We start from the raw sequence: 12,917 nt of genomic DNA on the forward strand, positions 1-12,917 counted from the left end.
AGGGCGGAGGAGCGGATAGAGGTTCAGGGCACTCTCTTGTCCTAGGGGTTGGGAAATTGCCCCTAAAGGCGGAAGAATCGGCAATAATCAAAGACATGAGGATGCAGAAGGCAATCGAAACCACTGCATTAAAGACACGTAACGTGTATCCACAGGACATGTGGCCTGTAATTGAAAAAGTGTCATGTTGATCTCTCCATTGGCAAAAGATTCCGGAATAGTCCCCCATTCGGATCTCCGGGAGGGGACTGCCAAGGGGGAGGTTACCATGAGAAAGGATAACGTTCTACGAGTCGGGGCGTGGAATGTCAGAAGCTTGAACGTGGTAGGGAAACTAGAAAATCTGAAAAGGGATATGCAAAGGCTCAATCTAGATATAGTAGGGGTCAGTGAAGTGAAGTGGAAGGAAGACAAGGATTTCTGGTCAGATGAGTATCGGGTAATATCAACAGCAGCAGAAAATGGTATAACAGGTGTAGGATTCGTTATGAATAGGAAGGTAGGGCAGAGGGTGTGTTACTGTGAACAGTTCAGTGACCGGGTTGTTCTAATCAGAATCGACAGCAGACTAACACCGACAACGATAGTTCAGCTATACATGCCGACGTCACAAGCTGAAGATAAACAGATAGAGAAAGTGTATGAGGATATTCAAAGGGTAATGCAGTATGTGAAGGGGGACGAAAATCTAATAGTCATGGGCGACTGAAATGCAGTTGTAGGGGAAGGAGTAAAAGAAAAAGTTACAGGAGAATATGGGCTTGGGACAAGGAATGAAAGAGGAGAAAGACTAATTGAGTTCTGCAACAAGTTTCAGCTAGTAATAGCGAATACCCTGTTCAAGAATCACAAGAGGAGGAGATATACTAGGAAAAGGCCAGGAGATACGGGAAGATTTCAATTAGATTACATCATGGTCAGACAGAGATTCCGAAATCAGATAATGGACTGTAAAGCGTACCCAGTAGCAGATATAGACTCAGATCACAATATAGTAGTGATGAAGAGTAGGCTGAAGTTCAAGACATTAGTCAGGAAGAATCAATACGCAAAGAAGTGGGATACGGAAGTACTAAGGAATGACGAGATACGTTTGAAATTCTCTAACGCTATAGATAGACCAATAAGGAATAGCGCAGTAGGCAGTACAGTTGAAGAGGATTGGACAACTCTAAAAAGTGCCATCACAGAAGTTGGGAAGGAAAACATAGGTACAAAGAAGGTGGCTGCGAAGAAACCATGGGTAACAGAAGAAATACTTCAGCTGATTGATGAAAGGAGGAAGTACAAAAATTTTCCAGGAAAATCAGGAATACAGAAATACAAGTCGCTGAGGAATGAAATAAATAGGAAGTGCAGGCAAGCAAAGACGAAATTGCTGCAGGAAAAATGTGAAGACATCGAAAAAGATTTGATTGTCGGAAGGACAGACTCAGCACACAGGAAAGTCAAAACAACTATTGGTGACATTAAAAGCAACGGTGGTAACATTAAGAGTGCAACGGGAATTCCACTGTTAAATGCAGAGGAGAGAGCAGATAGGTGGAAAGAATACATTGAAAGCCTCTATGAGGGTGAAGATTTGTCTGATGTGATAGAAGAAGAAACAGGAGTCGATCTAGAAGAGATAGGGGATCTAGTATTATAATCGGAATTTAAAAGAGCTTTGGAGAACTTACGGTCAAATAAGGCAGAAGGGATCGATAACATTCCATCAGAATTTCTAAAATCATTCGGGGAAGTGGCAACAAAACGACTATTCACGTTGGTGTGTAGAATATATGTGTTTGGCGACATACCATCTGACTTTCGGAAAAGCATCATCCACACAATTCCGAAGACGGCACGAGCTGACAAGTGCGAGATATATCGCACAATCAGCTTAACAGCTCATGCGTCGAAGCTGCTTACAAGAATAATATACAGAAGAATGGAAAAGAAAATTGAGATTGCGCTAGGTGACGATCAGTTTGGCTTTAGGAAAAGTAAAGGGACGAGAGAGGCAATTCTGACGTTACGGCTAGTAATGGAAGCAAGGCTAAAGAAGAATCTAGACCCTTTCATAGGATTTGTCGACCTGGAAAAAGCGTTCGACAATAAAAAATAGTGCATGCTGTTCGAGATTCTGAAAAAATTAGGGGTAAGCTATAGGGAGAGACGGGTCATATACAATATGTACAACAACCAAGAGGAAATAATAAGAGTGGACGATGAAGAACGAAGTGCTCGTATTAAGAAGGGTGTAGGAGAAGGCTGTAGCCTTTCGCCCCTACTCTTCAATCTGTACATCGAGGAAGCAATGATGGAAATAAAAGAAAGGTTCAGGAGTGGAATTAAAATACAAGGTGAAAGGATATCAATGATACGATTAGCTGATGACATTGCTATCCTGAGTGAAAGTGAAGTAGAATTAAATGATCTGCTGAACGGAATGAACAGTCTAATGAGTACACAGTATGGTTTGTGAGTAAATCGGAGAAAGATGAAGGTAATGAGAAGTAGTAGAAATGAGAACAGCGAGAAACTTAACATCAAGATTGATGGTCACGAAGTCAATGAAGTTAAGGAATTCTGCTACCTAGGCAGTAAAATAACCAATGACGGACGGAGCAAGGAGGACATCAAAAGCAAACTCGCTATGGCAAAAAAGGCATTTCTGGCCAAGAGAAGTCTACTAATATCAAATACCGGCCTTAATTTGAGGAAGAACTTTCTGAAGATGTACGTCTGGAGTACAGCATTGTATGGTAGTGAAACATGGACTGTGGGAAAACCGGAACAGAAGAGAATCGAAGCATTTGAGATGTGGTGCTATAGACGAATGTTGAAAATTAGGTGGACTGATAAGGTAAGGAATGAGGAGGTTCTATGCAGAATCGGAGAGGAAAGGAATATGTGGAAAACACTGATAAGAAGAAGGGACAGGATGATAGGACATCTGCTTAGACATGAGGGAATGACTTCCATGGTACTAGAGGGAGCTGTAGAGGGCAAAAACTGTAGAGGAAGACAGAGATTGGAGATTTCAGCAATGCTAGGAAATAAGTATTCACTTCCTAGTAAGATATCGAGATTTCAGAAATTTGTACTACAATATGCACTGGGGTCTCATGTTATTTATTTATAATGGTAGCAAGGAGAATCGTACATGTCACCTTATAAGGCGGCAGTATTTGGTCTCCGTACATGTAATATCATTCCAGTTCGTTTGCATATTTTACTCGGCATGTGACCGCGAATTATGATGAATGACCAGATAATTCTTCATTTCCTTGGCTGATACTGGATAGAACCAAATTCTGACATTTTTTGTTCTGTCGTATTCCCGAGAATTAGTCTAAGCTGGACGCTGACTTCAGGGAGAGGTGATGGTTACGCTTTCCTGTGAAAGGGAGGTCAGAAAAGAAGCCGTGTCATGTTCGACCAGGAGGGTGAGAACGGAGTGGAGGCAGCAGGTTCTGCACATCTTCTGGTAGTCTACATCGTGCCGAAACCTGTGAGCAGATCCCGGATATTCCCCTGGTGCTTAAAAAAATCGATGATAACAACTAGAAGCTGGAAGCCGGGGGTGGAAAGCGATACCATCTTCTAGTAACAAGAATGCACGGGGCTCACAACCGGAGGACGCGACTCGACTCTTCGGAGATATTCTCCTGCAAAATATCAGAGAAGTAAATTTGCTTAGTGGAGCCCTAGATCATAGTAGAAGTTGTAGAATCTTCTGCACAGAGTATGAACTGCAGGCGATTGGCAGGCAGTTTAGTGACCAGTGACGTGGGTGGCACTGCTTTTGCAGTGGGTGCAGGGATTCACTGGAGAGAGTTCACACACTGATGCCACGGGCATTGTTGGAAACCAGTTTACGGGGTGTAAGGGAGAGTATCTTGCGGTTGTCAAAAGGGGACACATCATGCAGGGAGCAAGTTAGAGACTTCGCCGAGAAGAGTGTCAGAGAAGTCTCACTGATAGAATTTGCAAAGTGTCGACTTGGCCGCTAGCAGCGAATTAAGTAGTTTCTCTGTAAACAAAATGACAATCCTTTGCTTGTTTCTCGGGTCTGAAGTGTACTGAAGTGCTTCTTTACGCTGAAAAACTTCAGAAAAGTTCCTTGTCCTGGCTTATGAGCAAATATAAAATCTGACTCACATTCTGTGATGTACTGAAATAGTCTCGGCTAGAGAAGTTTTTAGACAGTATATTACGTCCATTGCGTGTACATAATTTGTAGGTATGCAACGTACGTCCTCTGCACAGCGATCAACGGCACCGAGGAGATCGACACCACTCGCCCCAGCACTGTAGTCGGTGATACATGCAACACGTCTAGGCAAGTAGGGAAACAACTTCACTGTAAATGTGCTGCGTCCCATTTCCTTGTTCTCTGAGCTCTTTATTGTCAGTTACAGTAAGGGGTTAACTGGTATCAGCCAACTTAGTGTGTTCGTCTAATAAACAGGGGCACGAGTTTGAAGAAAGTCACAGACGTTCATCTAATCTCAAAGCTAGGTCAAGAGTCGGATTTAACACTCTTTACCGACTTAATTCATTTTTGTATTATATGGTACTTAGTTGTGTTCATTCTGGTAGGATATCTATTCAACATTATCGATCTCCTAATTAACGTAGAGTAGAGCATCATTACGACTATATACTTCATATAATGTATTCCTCTTGGTGTAGGCTGTCAATGGCAGAGCAGAATTAATTTTGTCCGGAACCGCACTGCTACGGTCGCAGGTTCGAATCCTGCCTTGGACATGGATGTGTGTGAAGTCCTTAGGTTAGTTAGGTTTAAGTAGTCCTAAGTCTAGAGGACTGATGACCTCAGATGTTAAGTCCCATAGTGCTTAGAGCCATTTTTTAATTCATTTACAGGCATCATATATCCATTGCCGACACAATATTAGGTAACCAGTCATACATACACTGTATGTACATCAACAACCGGGGTTTTACAACTTCGTTATGAAATTCAGCTGTAACTTTTCCCTGACTGCCTTTCACTCGCGGCTTCTCTGTCTCTTTACAGTCTCTCAGTGCCCTGCTCTCCCTATTATTTTGTGAGTCTGCTGTTATTGTTTACTGGCTACAGGGTTTCCATAACAAAGTCAGGTGTTCATATGTTCTGCGACCCTTGCAGATTTATGTTTCCCAATTTCCCCAGTTTGCTTAAGGATAATCCCATGATGTTTCCTTCGTAATGAACATGTTTTCCCCTTCCATCCTTGTCTATTTCCAGCCTATGAAGTGTCTCTTCATGTTGTTGACAAATGGGCTTCAAACCCTAAGCTCCCTTTCTTCGTATTTTGGCTCCATTTACATTTTTTTAAATAGAGTTCAGATTAAGATAATGAACAGAAAGACTACAGCTGTGACGGCTATCAGAGATGAAAATGACTCGTAGTACATCAAAACTGGTGAAAAAGAAAAAAAATCAGTGAAGTACACTCTTTTCAATAAAATATCTATCATTTAAGAAATTAAAAAATATGGCTCTGTTTGGGTTACAGCGGAAAAGATAGGTTAAGTTACGGAATGGGTTATTTACATAGAAGTAATACTTGGGAAACGGTAAAATTTTGAAAAAGATTGTTTGGAAGTGAAATTTGGTGAAAAGGAGAGAAAAGTAAGGTGTAAGTATAGAGTCAGATGAAATCGGAAAACAATTTATTTTGAATCATTCCATGTAGGCTTTCACGGCCGGCGTCTTCACCAGTAAACACTTCCGGGCTAAGTTGCCGTGGTCGATCTGTAGAACTTCTTCTCCCTGAGTCAACGACTGGCTGCTAGGAGCTGGGGCCGCCGCTTATATGGATATCGTAGGGGGCGCCACCACATGTCACGTGGCGTCGATGTGCAGCTTTCTCTGGCTATCGTCTGTTCTCTCGATTGCAGGCAATCGATTGTCACGTGATTGATACAACGTCGACCGCCATATCTTATCCAATTTTAATCCTTCTTCTTTACGATTAAAATTGTATTGATGTTTGTGGATTTCAATTGCCTCTCTATACATACGTGTATAATAGTGCGACGTCCTCGCTAGCACGCTTGTTTCACCAAATTTTATTTCGTGATCTCCATCCTTAAAAACATGTTCCGCTACTGCCAATTTGTCGATATGTCTCAAGCGACAGTTTCTTTTGTGCTCCGTCAACCGTATATTGATGCTTATTTTTGTAGTTCCTATGTAAACCCTGCCACAACTACACGGAATTTTATATTCCCTGTGGTGGCTAGGGGGTGACGAGCATCTTTTGTTGATCTTAGGCATTTTCTTAGTAGGTCTAAAAATGGTCTCTTCCTGAAACTTGGCTAGTACTTTCCCAATGCGATCCGTGATATTATGGATGAACGGAAGAAATACTTTTCCAGCTGATGGTTGTTGCTGTCTCCTATTTTTAGGCATTTTTCTATTTGGGTGAAGTGCTCGGTTAATCTCGTTTTTCGTATAACCATTTTTCGCAAAGGCCATTCGTAAATGATTTAGTTCTTCTTGTAAGTAGCCGGGTTCACAAATATTATTGGCCCTATCCACTAGTTTTTTTATGACTCCCCTTCTTTTGCCTAGGGTGGTGGTTTGAGTTCTTATGGATGTAGCGATCAGTATGTGTACCTTTCCTGTAGACCTTATGGCCTAGGGTCCCATCCGCCCGTTTGATAACTGATACATCCAAGAAGTTAAGTTGTCCATTCTTCTCCTTCTACATAGTAAATTTAATCTTTGGGTTGATGCTATTTAAGTGTACCAGGAAATCATTCAAGTCTTCTTCCTCATGATTCCATATTACAAAGGTATCATCCACATACCGATACCACTTCGAGGGGCTTTTTTTGGCCGACTGCAGTGCTTGATATTCAAAATATTCCATGAATAAATTCGCAATTGCGGGACTTAGGGGGCTTCCCATCGCTACCCCATCGATCTGTTCATAAAATTCACCATTGTACTGAAAATAGGTCGAGGATAGACAGTGTTGGAACAAGGCTACTATATCAGTAGGGAACATATCGGCTATATGGGAGAGAGCTTCATCAACTGGAACCATCGTGAACAAAGACACTATATCAAAACTGACAAGGATGTCATTAGGACCGACAGTAATTTCCCTCAATTTCTCAATGAAGTGTAGAGAGTTTTTAATATGACTTTCAGTTTTGCCTATGTAAGGTTGTAACAAAGAGGCAAGGTGTCTGGCTAGTTCTTGGGTAGGAGCTCCAATTGCGCTGACTATTGGTCTCAAAGGAACATCAGGTTTATGTATCTTTGGTAATCCATATAATCTCGGAGGATAAGCCTCCGTTTTACAAAGATACTTTTTAACTTCTGTAGGAATGGAAGACTGTTTTATCAGACGATTGGTGGCATTCAGCACATTCGTTGTGGGATCCTTTTTCAACTTCTTGTATGTGCTGGGTTCCAGGAGATCATTGATCTTCTTGTGATAATCCTCAGTATTCATTAAAACAGTAATATTTCCCTTGTCAGCGGCAACTATAATAACATTCTTGTCTGCATTGATCTCCCGCAATGCCTTCCTTTCCCCTTGAGACAGATTGCTGCTCGGTGGCTTAGCTTTGCGTAATACCTTGGAGGTTTCCATTCTAATTTCATCAGCAGAATATGATTGTAACTGACGAATTCCTGCCTCTATATTAGCAATAAAGTCCTCCATAGGAATCTTGGATGGAGTTATTGCAAAATTCCCTCCTTTAGACAGAACAGAAAGTTCATCCTTAGACAATTCTTTTTCCGATAAATTAATAACCGTTTGGGAATTGTTTGGAATCGGTGTTTCCTGTCGACCCTCTTGTAGACGATCAAACTTCTCCTTCTGCCTATTGGAAGACACTTTTGCACTAATCTCCATAGATCTAAATGTTAAACTGTCCACTTTGTTCCAATGACAAAACTGCATAGTATTGCTAATAAGTAAATGAAGATTTAGCAGTTGACCATCACATACCGCCAGTCCTCGTCGTGTCTGATGTATCCGCTCACGTAGTAATGCCAGTTCCATACGAGAGTAAATACGGTTAGCTTGTGCCGAATGAAACATTATTCTCACTTTTAAAAACTTGGGAACTATACCGCTATCACGACAGCGTAGCAGAAAAGTGAGTGAGCAAAGTTGTTGACCTTTCTTCTTGCGTAGGTTCTCCAGTCGTCGTACCCTAGTTGACATTTCCTCCCCGTAGAGGCGTCGAATCATTCCATGTAGGCTTTCACGGCCGGCGTCTTCATCAGTAAACACTTCCGGGCTAAGTTGTCGTGGTCGATCTGTAGAACTTCTTCTCCCTGACGTTTCGTTCTCAACTACGGAGAACATCTTCCGAGGTGAGTCAACGACTGGCTGCTAGGAGCTGGGGCCGCCGCTTATATGGATATCGTAGGGTAGGACGAAACGTCAGGGAGAAGAAGTTCTACAGATCGACCACGGCAACTTAGCCCGGAAGTGTTTAGTGATGAATTTATTTTGACTTTGCCTACAGCTAACCTCGACACAAAGCACTTTTCCTTCAGTTTCACTACCATCTGCATTTGCGAATGACAGGAAATACTTCAGCTTTACTTATTTTTCATTTAAATAAAATATGGGAAGAAGATTTTGTACCAGACGGAAGTAAAACGTGCATAACAATAGACTTCAGAAGCTGGTATGTGTGAAATGATGGTTTTTGAAATTTGATTCTCTTCGAGGGTATTACATATGGAGTGCATATGCAAATTACAAAATAGAGATGCGGCGGAGGTGTGAAGAAAACTCTGTCGACAGTTTTTACCAGTATGACAGGAAGACAAGATGGGAATCAACGGCAAAGGTAGCAGCAGAAGGGATAAATTTTATGGCCTAACTTCTTGTCGATACCGACAGCACTACAGACGCATCAAAATTTCCGATTGGGAATGACGAGGAAGAATATCGGCAATGCCCTTTCATAGAAAGCAACCCTGCATCACAAATCAGGATGACCAAATGAGATTTTCACCTTCCGTCATATCGTGTCTTACTACCATTCACCATTTTTATTTCATTTTCCCTTTATTTTATGAAGGAGCATGTCCACCGCTTCAATGCCCCTTTTCACTCCCACAAAAAGTTTCTCAATGAAAACAAGCTCGTAGCTTCTAATGAAAATTTCCTCACACAAGTGTCTTTGCAATGATTAAGGGAACTAAAACCTCTTAGTTGGATGAGATGAGCTGCTTCATGAATAACAAATTGTTTCTTGATGGAAGCGGAAGAAAAACTCATCTTGAAAACAAGAACTACAGAAACGTTTGTTGTTAAAAATAAATGAAATCCTTCTTTAAGAAATAATAAACAACTTTCTTGTGAAAAAATAGGTTTACATCTTGGAACAAATAAAAGTTTCCTCTTGAAAACAATGAAAGACTGTTCATATGAAAGCAAACAGTAATACCCTTCTCGGGGAACCATGAAATTACGCGCATAAGAACCACAGCCTTCTCTACTGAGAGACATTTTAGAAACATAGCAGAGGTTTCTGTTGTAACTCATTTCTTTTACTACCCAATTTTGTGGACCTTTAAATGTCTCTAGAACACGTTACGTCTACTGTTGAAGTCAAACGTAACAGACGAACTGTTTGACAAACGACAGAGAACATACACAGAGAACTTTTCAGTCATAAAGAAGTGTTTTTTTTCTGGTTGTAGAACATTTTCTAATGGTATTGTTGACAGTAAGATCTGAGTGAAATACGTCAGTCTTCAACAGACCCGTGATCACGTTTTGTTTTAGTCACATTACATGAACGATGTTGTAGGGGACCTTGTATACTTCATTCATTATGCGTCTAGCAGCATTCATACACGAAATAGCATCTTTCATGTAACTAATTTGTCATGCTTATTGTCGACATCGTTTCACTGCCTTCTGCATACTGTCACGGCTCTCAGGTTTTGATAACATAAGATGTGTCCTGGCTGCCAACTGCTATTAATGTAAGAGATGTTATGGCTCTTAAATGTTAATAATGTAAGAAGTGTTACGAACGCTATTAAAAGAAAGAAAACTGATTAAGTGGTACTGTTAACTCGACATACAGGCATAGTGTTGAGAAGACATGATGTGTGTGCGACCGAGGCGTGGAGCAAACACAACAGAGTCCACTTTGCGGGTACAGCCAAGACCACTGCGCAAGATCAACAGTCCTGTATGTAAAAGTGGCCAGCTGTCCGAAGCAAAACATCAAAGTACTAATAAACCGAGGAGGCTCGCATCCACACTGTTATGGAAGCTCCTCGTCGGTTCGGTTGTGTAAAGATTTTAGTCATTAGTAGGACTTTTAGATGCAGCCAGGGAAAGCAACGCTATTGTGACGCTATTGTGGCTAGTCTGGCCACAACTGTGGGTTCACTGAGACTTCTATTAACACCGTTGATTGCTGAGTTCCTGTCACACTTTCGTACGAGCCAACTGCACGATTAGGATTCACGAGATTCATTTTTATGGCGCGAAACGATAAGCTCGTTGATTCAAAAAAAGCATATGGGGCCTGAAGATGGCAAAATGAATTGGCGAAACTGGTTGCGTTCGAAATAAAATTAAATATCTTGAAGTGTATGGCTATTTATAAAGTTCATTGTATGGAAAAATATGTAAGAATTGTCTCACAACCGTCACTGTTCCCTTGGAAGTAGCAATAGACGGAAAAAGTCATAGATGTGAGAACATATTCAAGTATGTGACGTTGGTGACTATAGAAAGGTAGTTGTTTGTGGAAATATTGAGAACAATAAGGGAGATTTTAAGCTACACTGACGGGAAAAAAGTCACAACACCAAAAAGCAATTAATGTAGAGTAATGAAATTTCGGCAATTAATTTGTCTAGGTAATATATTTAAGGGATTCATATTGCAAGATCACAGGTTAATGGTACACGAGATGAGTCACTGCAAATGTCAAATGCTGGTATGTTAATAACTGTTGTAACCGCCGGAATGTTGAACGCAAGCACACAAACATGCATGCATTGTGTTGTACAGATGCTGGGTGTCAGTTTGTGGGATTGAGTTCCATGCCTGGTGCACTTGGTCGGTCAGTACAGGGACGGTTAATGCTATTCGTGGATGACGCTGGAATTTTCGTACGACGATGTACCATATGGGCTCGACTGAAGACAGATGTAGAGGTCACGTTGTCAAGGCAGGATGTGGACATTCCGTAGAGTATGTTGTCTTACAACGGAGGCATATGGGCGAGTGTTGTCCTGTTGGAAAATAGCCACTGGAAGGCTGTTCACCAATGGCAGTACAACAAGTCTAATGACCAGATTGATGTAAAAATTTGCAGTCAGGGTGAGTTGGTTAACCACGAAAGAGCTCCTGCTGTCATACGAAATCGCACCCTAGGTCATACCTTCAGGTACAGGTCCAGTGTGTGCAGCACGCAGACAGGTTAGCTGCAGGTTCTCAACTGGCCTCCTTCTAACTAACACAAGGGCATCACTGGCACTGATGCTACCCAAGTTTCATCAGAAAACACAACAGACCTCTAGCTTGGCCTCTACTGAGCTCTCCCTTCATACTATTGGAGTCGCTTATGCCGGTGGGGTAAGTGGAATACAAGCTACACGGGGACTTGCTCAGAGCTGTCCATAAAGTAACCAAGTTTTAAAACTTCGCTGTGTCACTGCGGTGCCAACAGCTGCTCAAATTGCTGCTGCATATGCAGTAGAATGCACCAGAGCCATACGCTGTAGACGATGGCCTTCCGTTTTGATAGAGCCACGTGGCCGTCCAGAGCCCGGTCTTCTTACGACCGAACTTACCCATGACCACCGCTGCCATCAATCAAGAAAAGGGTGTACATTCCTGCCAACTTTTTATGCAAAGGAGAAGGAACATCCAGCCTCTCGCAGCGCTGTTACACGACCCAGTGAGATGTTGATAATGGCGCCGTCGTCGCCTTAAGGGCTTTGCTGTCTACCATCAACTCACCATATCCTATCTCCAAGTAACGAACGCTCACTACCGTTACAGCGTGTATTTCCGTCAAACGTGATTTGCATCCTCGTAGTGGCGCTACTGAGGCTGTTCGTATGCTAAAGGCGCCAAATTTGAACAGACACCATATTTCAGATGTAGAAACACGCCTAAAACTTTCGTTTATTTCGCTGAACTCTGTCTAGATGCTGAAATTTCATTTTCTGTCAGTGTAGTTTAAAGTAGGATGAATACGCTCGTATCAGAACTAACAAGGGGAGGCCACGACGTTTGGAACGCGGATTTACTGCAAACTTCGTACACTCGTGGTACTCCATTACAACAACAAAATGTGTAATCAATTGCGCATACTTCTCATGCGTTATTGAGAAAATCGCAAGACAATTTCGGTCGTCAAACATATACCTGTGCGTGGCCATTTTTACCATGAAGCGGCGCCAGCCGAGTGGTTAGCGTTCATGCCCCGTAATCGCTGGATCTAGTCCCGTTCGTCAGCTTTTTTCCAATAGTCATACTTTCTACTGTTTATATTACAGCTGATAAAATAAGAGAAATACGTGTAATCGGATGAACTTTTATTAAATTTACAGTGTTATTTGGCAGTCTACAAATTTTAATTATCACAAATAATATAAAATTCATAACTATCGACCAGTAAACGACCAAACGCATAAAGTGATAACGAAAATATATGCTTCTCCGTGATTTGAGAAATGCCTTATACCTGGAAGGAGCCCGAACACAATATACGAACGCTTCTTTGAACCGACGTGTCGCAACTGCACTACGGATTGAATATTCATGACATTCCTCATGCGCAGTTCTCGACGAACCGGGTGCCACTTCCATTTTTCTAGTCATGATGTAAGGTTTTATACTTCTCGAACAATTCGCACGTACGTTATTTCTTCCTGCTACATAAGGAAGGTCTCACCGCTATGC

This window comes from Schistocerca nitens, chromosome 1, assembly GCF_023898315.1.
Source record: "Schistocerca nitens isolate TAMUIC-IGC-003100 chromosome 1, iqSchNite1.1, whole genome shotgun sequence".
In the NCBI taxonomy this organism is placed as follows: domain Eukaryota; kingdom Metazoa; phylum Arthropoda; class Insecta; order Orthoptera; family Acrididae; genus Schistocerca; species Schistocerca nitens.